The following is an 18,713-nucleotide window of genomic DNA, read 5'->3' as shown; positions in this document are numbered from 1 at the left end:
TCACATGCATGTCTACAGCCATGCACATGCGTATATGTAATGTGCACACATACACATGCAAAGCATGTAGTGTCTGTAGTGTCCAGTGCATGTGCATGCATGTGCACTGTGTGCATGTGTACACATATAGCATGTGCAAGGGACAGGCATGTCCTGATGCATTATGGAGGATTTCTGTAGCCAGGCCAATGAATATGGTGCTGTTACCTTGGGAGACAGCCCTGATTACATGCAAATTCATCAAGGCTAGGGCTTTTCCCCAACACTGTGCCCCCTTTTTGGGGCCCTGGGCTGGGATTACAGGCACTGTGGGTCAGAATTCAGGGGCAGTGGCAGAGCTGTGGGGAGGTGCAAAGGACCTCAAGGCTGGGGCAGCAGGGACTGAGAGGCCAGGCATGGCTGGGCAGGGGGCAGACCCAGGTGGTGGGTCAGGGCTGAGGGGCCGGCAGCACTGTGCGGCCTTGCTCTCTCTGTGCAGACAGGGCAGCTGGTCTGAGGGCAGCACATCCCCCCACTGAGCGCAGCCAGGCGCCAGAGCTGGATCAGAGGCGCCGCCTGTTCCCGGATCAAAGGGCTCCTGGGGCGCGATCTGTCTCTTGCTGCTGAGTGCTGGCACGGCAGGGAGTGGGTCTGCCCGCAGAGCCTTTTAACTGTACTGCGTGGGCTGATGCCAGCCTGCCCTGGCATGGCGGGAGGGAGCAAATGGACTGAGGGGTGGGGTTGGGGGGTGTCTAGTAGTGAGTTAATGTGTGTGTGTGTGTGTGTGTGTGTGTTTGTTTGTCTTAACCCTTGCATGGCTGACAGGCACAGGGGGAAATGAAGCACTTACGGTGGGACTGGGGTTGGGAGGTATCTTATGGGGTGAGTTTCAGGGTGGATGTCTGTGGGGCAGGGCTCCCTTGGGGGCACTAGAAAAGAAGAAAGGAGTCTCTGGGGAACTTCATACAAGCCACCACGGTGTGGTTTACACCCTACCTGGGCCTGGTCACCATCCCTGTGATACAGAGGGGAAACTGAGGCACGGAGCGCATAGTAGGGACAATCCCAAGGTCAGACAAGACATCTGAGGTAGGTCTAGGAAAAGAGCCTGAGAGTCGTGCTTTTTTTTTTTTTTTTTAAATTGTAGCATTTTATTAGAAGCAGTCTACAGTGCACCACATCTATAACGGGTTTCTGGGTACAGCACGGTCTGGGCCACGGCATGTGAGGTACGTGGGGGTGTGGGAGGGACTTGCCATGTAGGGTCAGTACTGGAAGGAGGGAGGGAGGGAGGGGCAGGAACCAGGGTCTGAGGCAGGGACACTGGGCCTGGGCCTGAGGGCAGGATCAATAGGTGGGGCAGGGCCAGGGGCAGGGTCTAACTTGTGAGGGTTTCCCCAGGGTTGTAGGGAAGCAAATGGGCAGTCATGGGGGGGGGTGGGGAGTGGCCAGGGACCCTCCCTTTTCACTATAGAGCTCCCTGGTGGGGAGGGAGAGGCAAGAGGTGGGGTCTGGATGAAGGGAGGGGGACGTGGAGAGGATGCCGGGCAGGGGAAGGCTTGTGGGGCTGGCTCTGGGAGGGTTTGTGGGGCTGACATTGGGTAGTGGGTGGGAAGGGGCTGTAGGGGTCTGGGTGACATGTGTTTCTCTTCCTGAGGGAACAATGCCAGCAGGAGATAATCTATGGATCCCACTAATCCCTCTGCCGTAGGGGAAGGGATGGGCACACAGACAGATGGACACATGGAAAGGAGGGGCATATCCCAGCCCCACTGCCTGCACCCCCATTCCTGGGACAGAGCAGGGAGCCCCCAAGGAAGAGGGACAGTGTCAGATGCATGTGAGCTGAAGGGACTATGAATACTTGTGCATGTGGGTCCTGCTTGTGGGGAGCTGCGCACAGGGAAGGCTGTGTGCATGTATGAGTGTGTGTTCAGTGTGTGACTGCACACATGGATTCATGTGCACAGTAGGTGAGTGCCTACCTATGCATATTTACTTGTGTACCTGTAGAGGGTCCGTGTCCGTGTGTGTGTGTGTGTGTGTGTGTGTGTGAGAGAGAGAGAGAGAGAGAGAGAGAGAGAGAGAGAGAGAGAGAGAGAGAGAGAACAGGAAGCCAGCATCTCCATGAGCTAAGTACATGCATGGGTAGCACACTGTGTGTGCATGTGCATGTACATGGACACAAAGAGGGTTGTTTTTGTGGGCACACATGCCGAGGGTGCACGCATGTGTGGGGGTCCCCATGGTGTGCATGTGTATGTGCACCTGGAGGGTGTGCGGGTAGGTGCACACTGCATCGGTATGTGTGGTTAGAGCGTGTGTGTGTGTGTGTGCGGGGAGGGGAGTGTGAGTGATGGGTGCACACTGCACGTGGGTGTGTGCTCTCAGGTTCTCCCCCACGCCGGTGAATCCCCAGCCAGTTTTGGGAGACTGGGGAGAAGCTGGGGGCAGGGGGCAGCTAACGATGAGGTGGGTCCATCCAAGTCCATCCCAAGTGGCTGACCCAGCCTCTGTGTGTTTGTTATCCCTGGGGCAGCCCCCCCCCCAGGCACAGAGGCCTAGAAAGCTGTGTGGATTTGAGACATAAGTCCGTGTGTAAAGAGGCTGGTGTGCGTGTGTGTGAGTGTTTGCAGGGGTGGCAGGTATCTTGGTGTCTGTGCCCAGGCAGTGCCATTCGTCATTAGACTGGGCGCACAAGCGTGTGCGGGGTTGCACACAGCAGCGTGGTCATGAGGCCTGTGCAGGGGTGTCCGTGGGCACGTGCCGGGGGTGTCCGTGGGCACGTGCCGGGGTGTCCGTGGGCAGCGCTTCGTGCCCATGTGTAGGACTGGGCCCCTGCACAGCCGTGTGTCTGCCTGGGCATCCTGCGCGCGCCGGCCGGCCTGCGGCGAGGGGCGAAGTGCTGGGCAGCGCTGCGGGTGTAGGTGGGCAGGGGTGTGGGGGCAAGGGGGTGGGAGGTGTGCTGGGCACTGCATGGGTGCGCGCCTAAGGGAGTGTGCAGGGGTGGAGATGTGCGTGCGCGTGTGTGTCCGAGCGTGCGTGTGCATGGGCGCCCCCCCCCCACCGCACCCCCAGGGCCCTGCTGTCCTCGGAGGGCACCTGGGCACGGGGACACGCACGCGCCCGGCATGCACGCGCGCGCACAAAGGCACATGGGCACACACAGGCACGCGCGCAGGCAGGCTGCACGCACACACGCGCGCACAGGCACACGCGCCCCCCGCCGTGTGCACACCCGCGCGCACGCGGAGCCGCCCCCCGCCCGGCCCAGCACCACGGCCAGCTCCGCGCCCGCCCCGCCCCGCCCCGCCCCGCGGCTCCGCAGCCGCCTCCGCCGGAGACGGCCCGGCCGCACCCGCACCCGCACCCGGAGCGGCGAGGTAGGACCCCCGCCTGCGGGCGCGCGGCGGGGCGGGGCGGGGCGGGGCGGGGGGCCCGCGGCGGAGACACCCGCTCACCCGCCGCCGCTGCTGCTCGCCGCCCCCCCCCCCCGCAAGGGCGGGCGCGGCCGGGTGTGCGGGGAGGAGGGGGTCTCGGCTCCCCCTGCCCCTGGCACCGCTGCCCCGCGCCGCCATCTTCCTCGCAGCCGTGCCCCGGGCCCTGCCCCGGTGGGGATGGGGTTGGGTGGGGGAGCGGGGGGGGTCTCTCAGCGCTGCGAGCTTCCCGGCAGCAGTGCCCCAGCTCGGCGCTGTGTGACAGCGGGGCTGGTGCCCGGCGGAGGACCTTGGTGCTGCGAGCTTCCCCAGGGCAGTGCTCTGCCGGGGGGGCGGGGGGCGAGGGACCCCGGGAGGGGCCGTGCGGGCTGGGCCCAGGCGCGCGGGGAGGAGTCTCTGTCCTGTGCTCAGGCCCGAGGCTGTCTGAGCGGGTAACTAGGCAACCAGCTTTGGGACTGTTGTCAGCTCTGATTAGTACCCGGGCTAATTGCCCCTCAGGGGCACGTTAGAGCAGACTGCTTGGAGGAGGGGCAGCGCTGTGCACAGCTCTGCTGGTGCCCCTCAGCCCTCGCCCCTGACCCGGGCTCCCCCTCCGGCTCTGCCAGGGCCCCCCCGCTCCTGACCACAGCGCCCCCCTGAGCTCGGGGACCCTCCCCTGGGGTGCTGCCAGCGCCCCTCACTCCAGCCCTGCAGCCTCCGCTCAGGATGCGGGCCCAGGCCCAGCCGCGCCTCAGCCCGTGTCAGGGTAACGGAGCCCATGAAAGATTCAGGAGCTGCAGTGGCTTCCGCCCCAGCGTATCTGGGACGCAGCCCAGGCCTCCCCCCTCCCGTTGCTGCATCCCAGCAGCAGCACCCACAGCCCCGCATCCCTCCCCGAGCTTCTTCGCTCCCTCCTGTCCCAGCCCCCGTCCCAGCAGGCCCAGCCCAGACCCTGGGCCTCGGCTGCGCAAGGCGGGGGGCTGACGGGCCAGCTTGCTGCAGGGGCACGGCTGGAGGCTCAGCAGCCACCCTTTGGGGCACTGCCTCAAGGCCTGGGGTAGAGGGGTCCGTGCAGGGGCTGCTGCTGAGGGGCCGGACAGGCCGCTTGTGCATGTGTGTAGCATGTAGGGAGTATGCCTGCCGTATGTGCAGTGCATGCAGTGTGGTTGTGAAGGGTGTTCAGTGCATGTGCAGGATGCTTAGTGTATGTGTGTGTGTGTTTACGTTGCCCTTAGGTGTAGGGTGTGCAGTGGGTCTGCTCTGTAGAGTGGGTGCAGTATGTGCATATAATGTGTGTGTTATATAGGAATGTGTAGGTTATGTGAAGGGTGGACAGTGTGTGTGTATGGGGGATGTGTTGCAGGGTGTCTGAAGGGTGTAGTGCATGTGTGCATGTGTAGATCCTTCCCATACATAGGGTGTACATTTTCTCTGTACAACTGTGGTGCTGGGGTTGTGCACACCTTTAGAGGAATGTGGTCTGTATGTGTATGCTTTTGTGCATGCACTCGTTTAGCTCTCCGCATGTGTGCAGAGGGTTATGTGTGTGGATAGGGTGCATGTAATTGTGTGTGTGCACACAGGAGCACACTTCATGTGTGGCAGTAGTGTGGCAGGTGTACAAAAGTATGTGGTTGTACAGCACACACAGTGCATGTAGCTGTGTGTGTGTGCAGGCCTGTTGCGCTTGTATAGGTAGCATGTGGTATGTAAAGAAGGGTTGCACTGTGTGGGTGCAGGTGGGCAAGGTGTGTGTGTGTGTGTGTGTGTGTGGGATGAGCACGTTGTGTGTCTGTGTGAGAGGGCTGGGTGTGTGTGTGCGCCTGCGCATGGCTTGCTGTGGATGTGTATAATTAGAGCTGGGTGGGGATTTTTTAAGAAAACAGGATTTTGTTGGAAAATGACGACTTGTCAGAGCTGAAAAATTTGGTGGGAGGGGACCCGCTTGGGTGGGAAGATCTCCGATGGACTGGTAGAGTGAGTGAGCAGAGTCCTGTGGTTGGCACTTTCACCTGGCGTGAGGCGGGCACCAGTTCAAATCCCCACTGCAGTGGGCAGTGCATTTTTCAGACATAGGGCCAGCCCCGCTCCAGGGTGGCCAGGCTACTCACCTGGCACATGGCAGGTCCCGGTTTAAGTCTTTGCTCCTGGGATTTGAAAGTGGGTGGGTCTCCCACTTCCTAGCCAAGTTCCACGAAAACTGAGAGAGAAAGAGCAGGGGAGAGAAACCAGAATAGCTGCTAGCCTGGGAATTAGACCCTTCACCTATGTGGGGGGAGCACCACCACTCCCAGCTGATTCTGCATCTCCCGTCCCTTCAGGCTGTACTGGGGCGAGGAGCGTTCTTTCCTCACAAAATGCTTCTCCAGGTCTCAGCTGCATCCTGGTGTGAAACAGGAAAACTGCCAAAATCTCTCAAAATTGTGCAGGGTGGGCAGGAAAACTGTCTCCTGGCCAGCTGTCTGGGTAGCTGGGATGTGTGTAGGCTTCCGTGAGTGTGAGTGGGTAAGATGGGAAGTGGAGAGCGTGTTTTTGGTGGCTGGGGGTGGGATCATGTGCGTGCATGCATGAGAGTACTTCAATGTATGTGTTTGGGTGTGTGCGGGGGGGGGTAGCTCTGCGACTGTGAGGGGGAGAGGTGTGTGTGTGGGAGCTGAGGTAGATGTATTGTGCGTGGGACAGATGTACAATGTGAATCGCTGTTTATTTACATGTGTGAGCACTGAAGATGATATGGGAGGTATATGCTGTGTGTGTGAAGCTTGCGGCTTGTGATGTGCACAAGTTATGTGCCTGGCATGTGTTGAGAGTGTGTCCCTGGTACACCGTGTGATGTTCACAGCATGTGTGTGTGGTGTGCTGTATACTTGCATATGCAATGTGTACAGCATGTGTGCACATGAATTTAACATGTGGCACGCACATGTATGTGGCACATGTATGCATTCTATAAAGTGTGCACATGTATTCATGTCCACCTCCTCCAAGTGGCAAGACCCTGCAATGTGTGTGTGATGCCCTCTGACACAGCTGTCCTGCAGCGGTGTTTAGGTCATGCAGCTGCCCCGGGGCACTGGGAGGGGATAGGCAGAGGATGGGATGCTGTCACCTCACTGAGAGCACGGAGAGACATTTCCCCTGCTTCACACAGGAAGGGGTTCAGAGACCCATGCTTCCTGCCTCTCTAGGGTCTGGATGCTTTGGGTACATAGGGGCATCTCCTGTGCGCACACAGTGCTGGAGTGAGCATTGCTCCGAGTGGTTTGGGCAGGTCTTCGTGGCACAGCCCCTCCTGTGCTCGGATCAACAGAAAAGCTATTGACTGATGACACTTCAGACTGTCCTCACTAGGTTTCAGAGTCAACATATAAATAAGATGTGCAGGGCAGCTCCCTCTGCTCAGCACAGCTAGGGCTGGCTGTGCACACTCAGGCCGTGTCACTGCACCGATCAGTCTCAGGGCAGCAGCTCCTCCTCTGAATGTGGAGTTTAGGCTCTCTGCAGGTGCTGGCTGCAATCAGGCCATGTTGGCGGCTTGGCAGGGGAGATGGTTCAGCTCAGCTCCATCCCAGTCCACAGCTTTCCCCCCCCAGTTTTCTGAGTTAGCCTAGTTGTCCCAGGACAGTGCCTCCACAACTGACAGGGGACCCAATCCTGACACAGCCTCTGAAGAGGGATACCCCAGAGAGCGCTCAGCGAGAGAGGCCTGCTCCCCCATGCCCCGGGTAGTGGACAAAGCTGCTCTCCCTGCCCACAGCGCAGCCCCCCCATTGGTGAAGGTGCCAGGGGCTGCAGAGGTGGAGGGGTCACAGCACACGTGTCTTGCCCCAGCTTTTCCCCACCCCCACTCCCCGAGTCCAGTTGGGGAACAGCTGCTGGTGTCTGCCCGCGGCGAACTTGGCTTCTGTCTTCTCTTGCCTTGCTGAGTTGGGCAAAGGCAGTTGTGAGCTGACGTTGCACAAAGCTGTCCTTGCCTCAGGCTTCAGCCAGTGCTTGTGGGTCTGGTGTTCTCAGTGCAAGCCAGAGACTGACTCTGTCTGCCTGTCCTTCCCCTTGCACATCCTATTGTCTAAAAGATTAAAATTTGGACTCGACCCCACCACAGTCTAGGTGCGACTCCAGATTGACCATCAGGGATGTCAGATCAGACTCAGCCACATCTCCCTTGCAGCCCACAGTGACACTGGGTTTACCTTGAGGGAGCTGGGATCTGTCGCCACTGCAATGAGGGGTGACACCGTGGGGGCTGTGCTGAGAATCTCTGAGCCCCATGTCTCCCTGTGCCGTGGTCTACCCTGTAGGCGTGTAAATAATGGGCGGTGTTGTCTGGCAAGCGCCTGCCTCCATGGGGAGCCAGGCTGCCTGCCGCAGAGCTGTCTCATGGGGCTCTCCGGTTTCAGGTGCAGTGCAGAGGCAGCCTTCCCCTCCTGCTCGCTGTCCTGCCTGGGCAAATGAGAGTACCAAGATGCTACTCCCTCACAGCCAGCCCAATGTGCCAGCCCTGCTCAGAGGCAGCTGCTTCTGGGGTGTAGGCCCACCACTAGGCAGTCAATGACCCTTGGTCAGGTGCTTTGTGCTTGAACCGATGACAGTAGCCCAGCACCACCCATGCCACTGTGGCCAGTGCAAAAGAGGTGACTCATTTGCCATGCTGGCTGAATGTCCTTTCCTGAGCCCTGCTCCATGCTGGGGACCTGCAGTGGCACGATTTGCCCCATGTCGGGTCCCTGTCCAGCCCATCGTAGCCAGATGGGTCATTTGCAAGGAAGCTCAGAACTGCTGGGACTCCAGCTCTTCTCTGTTGCTGTGGAAACCTCTCCTTTCTGCAGAAGTGTGCCCTGCACCCATGGGCTCCTCCGGCTGATCCTACCATGTCCTTATCTTTGGTCACCTTTGAATTTCCTTTCTCCTTTGTCATGCTCTATAGTCTTATCTTACCCATCCAGGGAGCAACACCCCACTCTCAAGTCTGGAGGGTGTGCACCTAGCATGTTGCCCCAAGCTGGTGCCAGTTCATGTTTTGGGGAGCATGTGGCTGCTCCAGTGCATGCCTCTTAACTCAGAGACTTGGGGCTCATGCACTGGAGCCCAGGGACCCATGACAGCCCCTCACACTGCATCCCTGAGCAAAGGGACCTCCACCTCATCCCCAGCCGCTAGGAGGAAGGGGAGGATGAAGGGGCCAGAGATGGCCTGACAGGGATATTTTGTGCTCTGCTTCTTTCAGGGAAGACAGACTGCTGAGGAGAGCGACTCCAACCTCCCTGCAAGCAAAGGAGCTCCTCCAGAGCAGTGAGGAGGGAACAGGGCTGCCCCCGCCCCCCACAGCAAGGTACAGAAAGGAGTGCAGCACTGCTGGGCGGCTGCTGGGCTTGTCTCTGCAAGGGCGATGAGGTGCTCCACGGGCATCTGTGTGCACATGGGTTATTTCCTGCTGTAGGGCCCTGCTGTGTGTGTGCATTTGTGCTGAGCCTTTCACTGGGTGTGTTCACACATGACTTATGTGACTTTTTGCTCTAAGGCAGGGCTGTCCAATGGGTGGCCCACAAGCCAGAGGCAGCCCCTGTTAGGTCAGCATGTGGTCTGCCCCAGCGCCAGTTGCTCCTGTTCTGGGGGGGTGGGAGAGCCCAAGCTGCATGCAGCAAAGGGAGCCCGGCTGCCCACACTTTAGGTGGGCGGTGGCATGTGGCTGGGAGAGGGGGGCGGATGCTGTGCATGTAGTGGGGTGGAAGGAACCGGACTGTGGGGTGGAGGCTGGGAGGAACCTGGCTTGCTTGAGTTGTGCATGCAGTGGGGTAGTGGCACTGGGCAGCACACTCCCTTGCCTCCCAGCCATGCACACAGCACCCACTCCCCTCTCTGCTGTTTGCACTGTGTAAGGAGAACCAGGCTGTCTGTGCTGCAGGGGTGGTAGGGGGGCCTGCCTGCACTGTGCATAGCTAGGAGAAGGGAGGCTGAACTGCTCATACTATGTGAGTGGAGGGGGGGGAAGAGCAGCCTGTGTGGTGTGGGGGAGCTGGGGGGCATCTGTCTATGCAGTCTGTGGCCCCCAGGTCTGTGTCCCCCCCCCAGACACATGGAAGTTGCACAATCCTCTTTTGGGAATGGGCTCTGTGGTGTGGTTGCTTAGGGTGTGCATGTCTCTGCTGCCCCTTCCTGGATGACAGGAGCCTTGGTCTGTGTTTGTGTATGCAAGTGTTTGCTGATTCCTAGTGTGAGCCCTGGTGTGTTTGTGTTTGTGTCCCCCCTGCTCTGTACCAGATGAGGCACACTGCCCATCTGTGTGTGTATGTGTGTCTGCATGTATGTGTTTCCCCCAGCTAGAAAGCTTAACCCCTGCTCTGTGTGTGTGCGCATGCACATGTGTGTATCTGTTTCTTTTCTGCTGCCTACTGGATGAGGTGAGTGCTTCAGTATGCACTCATCCTCTGTCCCCTGTTGGAGGACCAGAGGCCGGTGTGTGTGTGTGTGTGTGTGTGTTTGTGGGAGAGAGAGAGAGAGAGAGGGAGAGAGAGAAACTGGCTGTATGGGTGTGTATATGTTTTCTTGCTACCCCCTGCTGGACAAATTGAGCATCTCTTACTCTGTGTGTGTCTGTGCATCCGTAAGAGAGAGTGAGTGTTAGTGACACTCTGGTGTGCAAAAAAGGGTTCTGTTAGCACACATGTGGTCATGTTGTCATTTTCTGGGCAAAAGCAACATTTTTCTGAACGTGGGTGTATGTTTCTCTGTGCGGGTCTTTTTATGTGTCATTTATGGCCCCTCATGGAAAATACAAATAACATTTTGTGTGTCCTGTCTGATTCACTCTGAACAAGACTAGCAGTGTGTTTGTGTGTGTCTGCATGTGTGTCCGTGCCACTCTCTTCTGGAGTTATAAGCCCTTTCATGTATGTTTGTGTGTATCCATATAAATCCCTGCAGCAGGGGATGAGACCTGCTGTGTATTTGTCGTGTGTGTGTATGCCTGCATGTGTGTGCACATGAATGACTGTGTATATATATCTCATCTACTCTTTGCTGGAGAAGATGAACTTTGTTTTTGTGTGTGTGTGTGTGCATGTGTGTACACCTACTGGAAGGAACACCTTCTGCGTATGCAAGTATGCCACATTAGTAAGAGCTAAGAGCCCTGCTGTGTGTGTGTGAATACATGCACACAGTCCCTTGCTACCTTCTGCTAACCAGTGAGCCATGCTTAGCATGTGTGTTTCTTACCCCCTCCATGATGCCAGGAGCCTGGCTGTGCTTGGGTGTGTATTTCCTTGCTGTTCCCTGTGCGAAGTTTTGGAATAGTCTTCCAAGCAAAGGGAAAGGGACAAGAAACCCACATCTCCTTATGATTGAACCAGATCCATTTGATTTGCAGAGAGGTTGGTGTGATGGGACATGGGGTTCTGGCTCAACACTTGGTGGGTGTGCTGTACCCCCAAGTGTTTGCACTCTCCAGGCTGGGGTGCAGAGATGTGTCTCTTACAGCACAGTGCATGTGTGGTGATCCCATACCTCAGGGCCTTGTCTGGTTACCAATTTGGGCAAGGAAGTAGATGTTCCCTCCCAAAATGGTACCAGTTTGGGTTGTTTTTTTGTCATTTGTTGGGTGGGACAGGGGTGGTTAGAGGATTCTGGGTAGAGGCTCTTGGTCTCCACCTCAGGCTTACACCAATTATCAAATGTGGAGTTTGTCCTCTTGGTCAGACTGGTTAGGTCTGTGGGGTTTTTCACCTTCCTTTCTAATACAAATCTTGCTGGTCTTCTCTCTGAAGTCCTCTGAGAGGATATCACCAGCTCCTTCCTGGTTACGGCAGGGGCAGGGCATTAGCAGTGCCCTCCTCTGCCCCGTTTTCACCTGTGATGTGTTGTACCATATACCCGGTGATGTGTGTGAGCAGAGTAATTTTGCAGCCAGGTGCCTGGGGCACCTGCCATATCGAGAGCAGCAGTGACTTTCCCTTATTCCCCACCCCCCAACTCAGCATTTAGGGTGATTGCCCCAGTTGCACCTCCTTAATTACGCCACCACATGTGAGGGCTGGAAGTGGGGATTTGGGGGATTTCTTGGATAAACAATAGCCTGGAAATGCAGGAGACTGGATTTAATGGCTCAGGAGGTGCCTACCAGTGCTGTCCTAGAAGACAAGCATTTTCTCTGTGTGCACACATAGGTGTGCACGTGTCTTCCTGCTGCTCCCATCAGAATGATGAATCCTTGAGCAGGTTTGTGTCCTCCTTGCTCCCTGCCATTGTTGGGGGTGAGCTCAGAGGAGACACTGTGTGCATATTGTACCTGACTGTTGTGGGAGGAGATGGACTCATAGAGCTGTCAAGTTAGGAGAACTCCAAGGCTCACGCAGCCCCACCCCCTGTGCCAGTACAGGATGCGTTATTCCTCCACCCTCCCTGGCACTCGCCCATCCAGCCTCTTCCTGAAAACCTCCAGTGAGGGAGAGTCCACAATTTACCTGGGCAGCTTGTCCCATTATCATACTGTTCTGACTCGGATTGGGTATTTGACTGATCAGAAAATACTCAGTCAATTGATGGATCAAATGTTATCAGACAATGGGATTATAAACCTTAATTTATTAGAACCCTAAAGAGAGAGGCTTTAATAGGTTAGGTATGCTGATTACCAAAAGTAATTAAAACACTGTGATAAATTATTATAACCAATAGTGGGAGGTAGTATAGGATCATAGGAAAGTAGGGCTGGAAGGGACCTCATAAAATCGTCTAATCCAGGCCCCTGCTTAAGGCAGAATCATCCATGACAAAGCCATCCCAGCCAAGTGTCTGTCTAACCTGCTTTTGAAAATTTCCAGGGATAGACATTTCACCACTTCCCTAGGTAGCCTCTTCCACTGCTTGGCCACCCTCGTACTCAGAAAGTTCCTCCTAATCTACAGCCTAAATTTCCTCTGCTGCAGCTTGAGGACATTGCTTCTAGTCCTGTCTCTTACAGCTACAGAGACGAGCCCATCTCTATCTTCTCTGTAATCACCCTTCAAGTATTTGAAGACTTTTCAAATACCACGCCTCACCCAGTCTTCTCTTCTCCAGGCTAAATAACTGAACACTTCTTCTCCTTGGCTTGTGTCCCAGAACCCAGAGTCAGCTCAAACAGTTACAACATTTATTTTTTAAAACATGAAATTAAAGAGAAATGAAATGCATGCTACAAGACAAAAGTCAACTTTTCTAGGCTGCTGGGTTTGGTTCTTCCTTCAACTTCCTGGATCGCCTGTACACTGCTGTGTTGCCCTCCCAGCAGATGTCAGGGTGATTGGAGCCCCCATGAGAACCAGAACATGGGAAACTTCCACTAGCTGTTTGAAGAAAGCCTCATCCACTTCATCCTCCTGGTCTGGTGGTCCATAGCACACACCCACCACGACATCCGCCTTGTTAGGCTCCCCTCTGACTCTAACCCACAGACTTTCAACAGGCCTGTTTCCAGTTTCATACTGGAGCTCTGAGCAATCATCCAGCTCTTCTACATAAAGATCAACTCCTCTTCTTCTCCCCTGCCTGCCCTTCCTCAACAGTGTACACCCATCCAGGGCAGTGCTCCAGTCATGTGAACTATCCCTCCAAGTAAGTCTCTTTTATTCCAATCACATCATAAACAGTTGTTCTTCTTTTTTTTATAGCAGCCTTCCAAGTATTTGGAAACTGCTCTTGTGTTCCCCCTTAAACTCACTGCTCTCCACCTTTCCTTGTATGGCTCTTGGGTGTTTGTGTGTGAAGGTTTGTTTGGCTGTTGAGGGGATGAGTTTATCAGAATGTGTTTTTGTTTCTGCTGTTCTCTACTGAGAAACTAGTGTGTGTGTGCGCGCGCGCTTCATGTCCTCTCTTGCATGAACTGAGCACTTCTCTCCAGCTGTGTGATGTCTGTGTGTTTCCTTGGTAGTCCTTGCAGGAGGGTGTTAGCCTTGCTCTGTATGTGCACATGCATGCATGTGCATTTGCGTGTTTGTGCTGTGCTTTGTTGGATGTGATGAGCAGGTGTGTGTCTGTATGTATGCATGTGTGCGTGTGCACATGTGTGTATTGATATATCTCTACCTGTGCTACCTGATTTTGGATCAGATAAAAATATTGTGTATGTACACATGTTTGTGTGCATGTGTGTATGTGCACACTACTCCCTTCTGGAAGAGGTTGGCAGTACTCAGTGTTGTTCTGAGGTGTGTGGTGGTGTTTGGGTGGCTTCTTGCTCACTTTTGCTTTCAGCATTTAGGCTGGTTTTTGGAGTCGGGCACTCTGGAAGGCCACTGCTATTGGGTGGCCATCTGGAGTCCAGGCATGGTGGAGAAAGAATGGTTCAGATTCATGTTCAGTGGCAAAAGTGCAGAGAGGTTTGCTGTCACTCAGATGGTAGAATGGCCAATCTGTTTAGCAGCCAGTAGCTCTGTAAAACTTCTGGGACAAAGTAGCAGCACGTGCATCAGTTCCACTCCCTGGGGCCTCTACAAGAAACACCTAATGTGGCACTTTTGTTTTTACCCCAAACACCCACGTTTTCATGCCAATGCTTATCTGTCTTCCTGCTCAAATATCTATTCTACTTTTCTTTTTGCCAAATTCGCACACCTGGCATGTTCAGCTCCTCTCTTATCTCAGCATTTGCCTTCATTACTTTGGCTTGCTCCTGCTACTCCCTTCTTGTACCAGCTTCTCTGCTCATTAATGAATTTTTGCTTTTTACATTTCTTCTTAAGTCATCTGGAGGTCAGTGAGGTCTGTTCTTCCCAAGCTTCTCTTGGGAACCTCAGCTTAATTACGGCTTAGCATAACCGAAACTCCTATGCTCCATAGTACTTTCTGTGCGCGTGCTTGAGTGTGTGTGTCCTTTCCGCCCATGTTAGATGAAACTGGCAGTGCTGTGTGCGGGGGGGGGGGGTGTACATGTGTCTCTCTCCTGCTAGAAGGTATGAGCTTTGGTTTGCATGTGTCTGCACGTGTGTGTGTGTGTGTGTGTGTGTGTTTCTGCCCTCTCCTGGTTGAGATGAGAACTTCTTTCAAGTTGTGTGTTGTGGATCTGTGGGCCTTGTCACACAGGACACTTAGCACGTAGCACTTACCTGAGATCGTAGTAAGCATTAGCATGACATGTTAGAAGTTAGAACATGTTCCGAACAATTATGCAGTAATGCTTACTACGATCTCAGCCTGCTCTGGACAGGGCTGGAGCTAGCTCTGTCCCCCTCCCCCTGGATGCTGACCCTGGCACTGGGTACCAGAACTTGCATATCTACATGTGACCTCCCAGCCCAGCCCAGAAATACCTGCCCCTGGCACATTGGGGTGAGCTGGGTCTCTGCTGCTGGCAGCAGGTGGAAGGAGATACGGAGCACGGAGGCTGGGAGAGGATGCTACTTCTGCTGCTGGATTTGCAGTGAGCTGGGTCTCTGCCACTGTTGGGAGAGCAATGCTGGGGCCAGCCCCAAGGCTTCAGTGGGGTGCTGGGGCTAGGACTGACAGTCATCAAGCTGTGCTCCTGTAAGAACCATGGAGTGCTTTGAAAACAGCTGAGCATGTGTTACTTAATATGATTGGGAGATACCCCTTCCACGGAAAGTCCTAATTCTTCTGATATGATTGCACTTAGTGTGTGTTTTACTGCTTGAACCTGTAAACACATTTTAAGTGCAGTTAACGGGAGCTAAGTGTAACATGTGACATGGTCCTTACATATGTCTATGGGTTTGTACTGGCCCCTGCTGGATGATTACTGTTGTGGGGGGGGTGCATGCGTCAGGTTCTGTGATGCTCTCTGCTGGACAAGGTGAGCACTTCATGTGTCTGTGCGTGTATGTTTTACTTCTGCCCCATACTGGTGAAAATGGGCAGTACTGTGTGTATGTATATGTATACATGTTCCTGCCTTCTGTGGCTGGAAGGTATGAAATGTCTGTGTGCATTCGTGATGCCGTCTTCTAGACAAATTGAGGACTTTCGTGTGCATGAGTACACACACACTTTTACTGCCCTTTGTTGGATAAGCTTAGGTGTGCCCTGTGTGTGGACAAGACAGACAACACTGTGTGTGTGTGTGTGTGTGTGTGTGTCCCTGTCCCTGTTGGATGGTATTGTCCCTTCAGTCCCTGCTGGAGTGATTAGAGTTGCTCTATGCATATGCATCTATCCTGCTTCCCACTCTGGACAAGATGAGCCCTGCCCTGTGTGTGTGCTCCCTTGCTGTTCTTTGCTGGAAAGTACAGTGCATCCTCTGTTTTCCAAACCCCTTTGGAAAGCACCTGCTGAAGAGCCTCTGGGATAGCTGAAACTGTTCAGAGAAGTGAGAACATAGCATAGTGCCAGGAACTCTACATAGCCACACAGCATGAACAATATAAAACCTTCCCAAAATTACCAGTGCAGGTATTACATACAGCAAAGCTTAAATTAGTGATTTTTCAACCAGAATCTGTGGCACCCTGAGGTGTCTTGAGAGCCTTTCAAGGATGCTGTTGGAGTGCTATGCAATGCTGGTGTGCTAACACGATTCACAAGATCAACCCAGAGAATTGAAACAGGAATTCAGAGTGTTAAAGTGTCCCAACAGGCTGTGGTCTGTCTGACTTCTCAGCTCAATGTCTTTTCTGTGGTCAAAAAACAAGTGAAAACTGAGAGCTGAGATTTTTCAGGGGGTGCCCTGAGCCTAACAAGGGGTGCCCTGAATCTAATGAGCTGTACTTCGAGTCTAAAAAGTTTGAGAACCACTGACTTAAAGGGAAGCAGGCTGTTTTACAGAACCAACAGTTACAAGATTGACAGCAAAATATTGGAGGCACTTTCAAGAGTCTCAAGAAGGCTAGATTTTATTTTATACATATAATTTTAATGAATACAGGACTAAGACACATTATCTTATGCATATTTTTTGCCTACATTTTTGCTTTGCGCTTAACCTGGATAATATAATGCTACCTCTTAGAATTTTAATAAAGCATTTTGTTTGTCTTTAACTGGAGAAAAATGTCTTGTGTTCTGTGTGGTGATGTGCCACACCAGCAGCACCCTCATTTTCAAAATCCTAGATCTGCCCATGCAAACATATAAATATGTTTGACCCATCCTTCCAGTGTGTTCACAAGTTACCTGTAAAAGTAAAATCTATTTTAAAAAGTCAGGGCATTATTCACCAGATGAACAGAACACGAGGTAAAAGGAAGAGAAAATAGAGAAAATGTGTGGAGTGGCAGTGCTCCACATGCTCACCATGCAAACATAGCTTTACTGCCTGTGGTTCAAGCCTATGTTGAGCCAATAGCATAACATGTTTGAGGACCCTGCTGATGAGTATAGTACTTTTACAGTCTAGAAATGGTTCAGTTGAATCTGAACATTTAATCTCTAACAACATTGTTAGAAGGAAGAGATGTTAGTTTTCCATTGGAAGTCTGGGGTTAGTATAAAGCACCTACTAGGACCACCCCTTAGTTTTAGATTCTGGCAACATATAGTCATGGTGTGTCAGGCTCTGTCCAAGCCCCCAAGGTCTGGAATAGCCTGCCATTGGAGGTGGTTCAAGCACCTACTTTGAACATCTTCAAGATAAATTTGGATGTTTATCTTGCTGGGATCCTATGACCCCTGCTGACTACCTGCCCCTGGGGCGGGGGGCTGGACTCGATGATCTTCCGAGGTCCCTCCCAGCCCAAATGTCTATGAAATCTATAAGATAATAAAACCATGTTACCATTCAAATAACAAAGGATTGTGCGTGTGTATTTGCGCATGCGTGTGTCTCTCTCTACAGGTGTGTGGATGTTTCCTTGCTGCCTCCCCCAGCTGGACAGCTGAGCACTTTTCTCTTTATCTCTGAATGTTGTGCAGAAGGGAGGGCAGGACACCTAACCACTTCTCTGTCTCTGAATGTGTCCCAGTGTATGTCCCATTTTCCCCATGCTGGGCAAGATGCAGACTCTGTGTGTGTGTGTGTGTGTGTGTGTGTGTGTGTGTGTGTGTGTGTGTGTGTGTGTGTGTGTGTGTGTGTGTGTGCGCGCGCGCCTGCTATTTCCATCTGAAGTGCATGATACTTTTGCCATGTATTGAATCTAATTAGTGGAAGGGCATCTTAAATTTGCCCGCCCCCACTGCTGTGGTGTCTAACGTAGGGGCAAGGGGCCAGATCCCCACTCCTTGCTCCCCTGACCCTTGTCCCCACTGTGCCTGTGCCTGCCCTCTACCATTCACCTGTCCCTGCCATGTACCCTCTGTGCCTAAGGTCACCCCTTACTCCATGCCTTCCCTACCCTGTTCCCCTCCCCTGCAGCCCCCCACCCTCTGCTCCCTAGTTCTCTCCCATCCCCCCCCCAATTCTCTGCCCACCCCACAGCTCTGCTTTATCTCCAGGTTATCAGCAGCATGGCCCTGGCCAGGCCTCAGCCCAGTCCAACCAGGGAGAAGGGGGCACAGTGCCAGGCTGGGCTGGGTTGGGGCTGGAGGGACCAGAGTGGAGGTAAGGAAGTGGAGCAGCTGGGAAGAGTGGAGCAAGGGGTGGGGGATGCCAGGGAAAAGGCTGCAGGTCTCCCTCCCCCTCCCCCCCATGGTCTCCCCTGCACTGTCTTTGGCTTCATGCCATCTCCCCTGCAATACGGGGCATGGCAGGTGGCAGCTCAGCTCCGGCTTCAGCCCTGAACTTGGAGCCAAAGCCAAAGCTGAGCTGCTGTTTCCCCCGGACCATATTTGCATCTAAGTCAAGCCCCCCACCCCGCATGCTAACTGGGGAAAGAAATCTCACCTTGGATTCGAATAAATACGGTAGCCCTCATGTCTTTCTGTGTGTCCCTTCTTTCTGCTAGGCAAGACGAGTGGTGGCCTGATTTTGTGTGTGCACGTGCGTGTGCATGCACATGCTTGCGCATACCTGTGTGTGTGTCTTAGTTGCCTTCCTCCAGCTGCTGCAAAGAATGAGCTCTTCTTTGGGTGCACAAGTCTGTCCCTGCTGCCCTTGTGTCTAGATGCTGTTGGTCTGCAAGTGTCCCAAGTAGGAGTGGGGTTGTCACATCTTTTCCTGCCCCTGCTTCTCTGGTGTGTGTGTCTATGGCAGTTAGTAGAGCTCCCTGACTCCCAGCAGGGGTCTGGGGTCAGAAACCTAGGAGGTCCCTTCCAGCCCCAGACTCCTATAGAACTGAAAAGTCCTGCTTCATCCCCTCACTTCTAACCCACCAGACCCACATCTTTTCTTGGAGCCAGGGATAGACCCCAAGTGGATGCCCCCTGTCATTCTGGCTGCCCGACGGTTCTGCCCCCAGTGGTGTGGGGTGTCCTCTGGCACCACACGGGGAGGATGGCTGCTGTGCTGTGCTG

General features: G+C 54.1%; 1 protein-coding gene across 3 annotated transcripts in view; it reads left to right on the top strand.

Annotated features, from left to right (window-relative positions):
* Positions 1–3,259: 3,259 nt before the first annotated feature.
* Positions 3,260–18,713, top strand: part of GABBR1 (gamma-aminobutyric acid type B receptor subunit 1) — a 43,111-nt gene continuing 27,657 nt past the window's right edge. For all 3 annotated transcript variants that reach the window (XM_090029976.1, XM_090029974.1, XM_090029975.1), the window contains exons 1-2: positions 3,260–3,362; positions 8,623–8,727. The gene's annotated coding sequence lies outside the window, so the exon portion shown is untranslated. The remainder of the gene's footprint in view (positions 3,363–8,622; positions 8,728–18,713) is intronic.

This window comes from Crocodylus siamensis, chromosome 15 (genome assembly GCF_052110815.1).
Source record: "Crocodylus siamensis isolate JL-2025a chromosome 15, ASM5211081v1, whole genome shotgun sequence".
NCBI classification, from domain to species: domain Eukaryota; kingdom Metazoa; phylum Chordata; order Crocodylia; family Crocodylidae; genus Crocodylus; species Crocodylus siamensis.
The sequence above is the reverse complement of the archived record's forward strand: the minus strand, read 5'-3'. Positions and strand labels throughout refer to the sequence as shown.